The sequence below is a fragment of the Alligator sinensis genome, unplaced genomic scaffold, assembly GCF_000455745.1.
Source record: "Alligator sinensis unplaced genomic scaffold, ASM45574v1 scaffold256_1, whole genome shotgun sequence".
Taxonomy (NCBI): Eukaryota; Metazoa; Chordata; order Crocodylia; family Alligatoridae; genus Alligator; species Alligator sinensis.
Window position 1 is genome coordinate 1,698,612 of NW_005842139.1, and position 5,016 is coordinate 1,703,627.

The 5,016-nt window shown below is 41.9% G+C and overlaps 1 protein-coding gene across 1 annotated transcript in view; it reads right to left on the bottom strand.

Moving 5' to 3' along the window:
• The window catches only part of FAF1 (Fas associated factor 1), a 258,161-nt gene that overhangs the window by 56,791 nt on the left and 196,354 nt on the right, over positions 1–5,016 (bottom strand). The gene's annotated exons all lie outside the window — the stretch shown is intronic.

Consider the following 5,016-nt stretch of genomic DNA (forward strand, 5'->3'; position numbering starts at 1 on the left):
GTGTTTCCTAATCTGCATTTCACACAAATGTAGAGTTTTACACATACAGAAACAAAATTTCTGCTTCTTTCTTCATTAGAAGATAGTTGTGTGATATTTTGGTGAAAGAACACAAACTCATTATGCATACCATACTACCAAATACCTATCAATCCTGGTCACATACTTCTGAAGAAAATAAATACTAGCATGGATGAAAAACAAGTCCTTTATTGTGTGCATTTCTCATAAGGGATTTTCTTGTTCTCATCTAGATGAAAGTGTGCCAGATCTTTTAGTGGTATCTCCAAAGCTGCCAGCAGAACTTCCTGTGGAGTTCATCAAAGAACCAGATGTCACTACAGGAAGAATTGTTTTCCACAACAAGCTGGATTACTGCGATCTCCAACCAAAAGTGGAAATGGAAGAGTATTGTCAAAAAGGGAGGGTAAATGGCACCCTACTAACTCCTTTACTTTTTAATTATAAAAATATTTAGCTAGGGAGAAGAAGCCCGAGAAATACAAAAACACTTTTTTTGGAAAAAAAAATCTCTAGAAAAAATACCTTTACAAGAAAGTTACAACAATAAACTGCATAGAAATAGTTAACAAAGCAGGAATTCACTTTCCACCTTTTATAGGAACTCTTAGGAACTAAAGCAGCACTCATTAAAAGCTACAAAATAAGCACAGACACTGACTATAGTTAGATAAAAAAAAAAAATACAAGATCCAAGCCTGAAAAAGGTTCCAAAAGTTTCTTGCCTTAATTCTTTTCTGTAAGTTGTCTGGAAACAGAACAGAATCCTTAGCCTTGCCTATACAAGAAACCACTGCCAGCAAACAGCTGCCAACCCAGCTCAGATGCCAATGACCATGTCCATGCCCAGAGCTGTACCTCTGCCAGCACCACACACCTTGACAGCAAGCAGCTTTGCACAAGCACACACTAGAAAGGCATGCCGGTTGCCCTTGTGCTGTGGAATTGATGTGGGTAGGACTATGAGGTGCCAAGGCCTGTCCAATGGAGGGATGGGTGAATCACAACTTCTGCCCACTTGGGCTGTTTTGCATCACTGACCCCTGCCATTTTTGGAAAGTATACAGTCCACTGAAATCACCTTTACTGTTCAGGGCAGGGATTCCCAAGGCTATTCTAGTATGAATGAGTCCTCCCTCATCACAGGCCGTACCCTTCCTGCATGGTCTGCACCACTTTACCAAAAGGAAAGAGAGGCGGCAGCAGTGATGACAAGCTTAGTGGAAAAGTGGGCAGACAAAGGAGAGCAAGTGCTGCAGTGAATGCCTAGGATCTTCTAGCTTATGGCAATAGCCATAGACTACCCGTGCACTGCTAAGCACTGGTTCTGGGCACAGGAGAAGAGCATGGACTGAACCAAAGTATCCTACAGGCCTGAACATCCAGCAATGCCAGACAACAACTGTAGTACAGCTATTAGATGGGGCTCATACATTTACTCTCCTTCTTCCCACACCTCCATTTCTCTAGCCTTCAAATATATCAAGAGGAAGGAGCAATACTCCACAACACTTACAGGTGTTGACAGATTATTGCAACTGTAACTAAACACTGGCTATTGTTCAAGTAGATGGAGACTCTTCCACAAGCTGTGAGCGGGGACATTTTTCCCCCAAATAGGGATGTAGACTTGCTCACAGTCATTAGATGGGAACCAGGCTACTTTCCTATGCCACAGTTCATAAAGCCATATGATAACCACTTGGACAGAACAGCTGTGGACCAGATCTTGGGGTGCTAGAAAGGGTAGTGGAGATGTCTCATAAGCAGGCTGGGCAAGAATAAGGCAAATGCAAGCCATCATGATCAGCACAATGTGTGTGAAGCCAAACGGAAAGGTAGCAAGGAAAGTTGGGGAAGCCAGACATAAGCGCTCTGTAAGCAGAGCATCCCAGAATGCTATGAGGCTATGTGAGGCCCTAAGAGTATTTCAGTGCATTGCTGCAAGAGCAGTATGATGACATCTTGGACATGTCATATCCATCAATGAAAACCAACCAGCAATAAAATATTGTTATCTAGGTAAAAGGAAAACGCTGAATTTGATGGTTGCAGATACCACTGAAGAACATGTACACACAGATACAAACTTCAAAGTAATACTTAACAGGTGTTTTAGTCTTGCATCACTGTTTGTGTTCATTTTTTTGATTAATCAGGATTATGGAACAGAATGCCACAGGAAAGTTGGTTGTTAAAAAAATCTAATCTCGAACAGCAGCTGAGATCAGATGGCAAAGCACAAATATTTTCAGTATTGTATTTTTTTTGTGATTTTTCACAAATTAAATTACACTTGGTGTTAAACCACCCTTAAATAACGTGACCAAGGGAAAATCTCAGTTTTCATTTTTTTAAAATTCTGTCCTCACAGAAAAAATATGATAGCGCTCCTTTAATACTTCAATTTAAACACTTCAGTGAAAGAGATACTTCTTGACTCTCATTTTTTTTGGTAAGAATGATCAGTGGATTAGGGATTTAAATGGCAAGTCACACCTTAACATGCCATCATCTTTATTCAATAATTTGTGAAAGGTTTCAGCATTCTTAGCATAGATTAACTTGTCATAGCAATGGACAGAAATCAAACACCCTTTTCATTTGCTGGCTTTTTTGACCTGTGACACTCTGGCCCCCCTCCTACATGTTATAGTTATCGTGCAATTAACTGGTTAATTGCACAATTACCTTAAGACCAGCTACATGTGCAAACTACTTATCACACAATAAAAGGCTCCATCTAGCTATAAAGATAGAACTGGAAAATGTGTACCAACTTTATAGATGGTTTCTATCATGCTTTAATTTGAATGTGTAGCAGGGTGTCCCCTGCGGCTGGGAGCCCCATCAGCTGAGCCATGCCCAGCATGAAACCCCCAGGCCTGGAGGATTGCAGCAGCCATGATCTCCAGGGCTCAGGGGTGCAAGAAACTCCCAGACCCACACACACACAGCCAGGACCGAGTCCCCACCCCTGACAGGGCTCTCAGTCTCAGCTGTACCACACACCACAAGTCAGGCACAGGACTGTCAGTCCCGGCTGTGTGCACAGCGCAGCCAGGATCAAGGACCCCCATAAGGCGCAGGATTCAGTCCCAGCTGTGCATGGCCCCTGAAGCTGTAAGCCCCCTTCAAAGGGGTGCCTGTTCTGCACCCCAGATGTGAGTGGAAATGCTTTAAAAATGGCTCTGATCTTTTTTGGAGAAATCTAAAAGGAGTAGCAAAGAGCAAATTTTCCAACAGGTTCTCATTTGTGGAGTCCACCATAGGGACCGATTGTTCTACCTTTCTTAATCAACACCTACATGAAACCACTAGAGGAAATTGTGTGACACTACAGAAACCAGAAGTCACCAATATGCAGAATTTATTCAGCTTATTTTCTCGGCAAAGGCTGACAACAGCAACTCCTGGCAAAACTGAGGGAAAGCTGACTGGAAGAGAGAAGTATTTTGAAGAACTACCTAGAAAAGAGCATGCTGTTGACAATGAAGGTGTCCCACCTGATTGGGTAAACGGCACCCAGATCATAGTTCTGCTCAGCTCCTCTCTAATCCTTTCTGTGCATGTAGCACTAGTAGCCACAAATACCTTCTCTCATCCTTGCCCAGGCAAATGCCTGTGCTCGTTTGTCACTGCAGCATGCCTAGAATTAGTGAACTACATATTTATCATGTCTATATTGTTTTATAATAATGCTGAAATGATGCAGCATGTGGCAGCTTGAATTCTAAACAAAGCCTACTGATGTGCATGCATCACATGTATCCTCTGCATTGTTCACCACTTCAAGGACCTCATCTTAATCTACAAAAGCATAAACAGGCAACAGCACATTTAACCTCCAAGCCTGGGCTACTAGACAATAAGGTTTAGCATTCTCTCCATTCTTATGGGTGTAACTTCTGATATGAACCAGTTAAACAGTCCATGAGTTCAGAGCATAGGAGCCCAAAGCAACACTATCCTGCAAGGTGTGTGGAGACCACTCTTAAACTCTTGTAAATTCACAACAAATCAGAGCAGGTGTTATCTAGCATAATTCATCTAGCATGCTCTATAATGCAAAACGTGAAACAATATACATAATGCAACCTGCAACATACCAGATGTGAGAGAGGCGCTACTTCTATTAGTAACACTTTCTACATTAGACGGGGTTTTAAGAACCTCTGCTTTACTTTCTCTCTGTATCCCCTATTTTCTGTCCCATCCTTAACTTCTCAATTGCCTTGTCCTCTCCCTTCTATACATAAATCTTAGCTCTAGTGCTACCATGAGCAATTCCTAGGAACCTGTATCTTAGACTTCAAAGCAAGAAATGAAACTTGTCTTTCTTTGGGAACTCCGCCTCCCCACCCCCAATATAAACAATAAATAATAATAATTTTATCAAATATGCCCCCCACAGTGGACAACTAACAATCCAGACACTAAGAGCGCCTATACACATGCAAGGAGGCTGTTCTGACATGCTGTAGATACAGCACATTGGAGCAGACTCAATTAATCAAGTCCGCTGGGGTGTGGTAATTACTGCACTCCAGCATCATGTGTATTAGCGTCTCCATGCTGAAAAATGGTGGCAGGGGCACTTTAAATAAAGCTTGTTCAATGAGCTTTAGTTAAAGTGCCCCCACTACCGTTTTTCAGTGTGGGGATGCTGATACATGTGACACCCCAGGTGCTTTAATCAAGAGTGGCTCTCAGAGCTGCTCTAATTAATACCCCCACCCCATGAGTTTTTTGAAAAGCGAGGGTATGTGAAAAAAACTAATTCCCCTTTTAGTGTTTAATACCAAGCATCAGTGTTTTCTGCGACTCTGTGCTGGAGTGAATGTCAAGCTTCCCATCTAAGTGTCTGTTTACTGAAAATAAATCAGCTCAGAGTTTGATATTAGTTACATCATGTGATGAAAACCTTCAGCACACAGAAGACTTAATTATTAGAATTTTTCTGAAAATAATTTCATCAGTCAAGGAGTGCCCCAC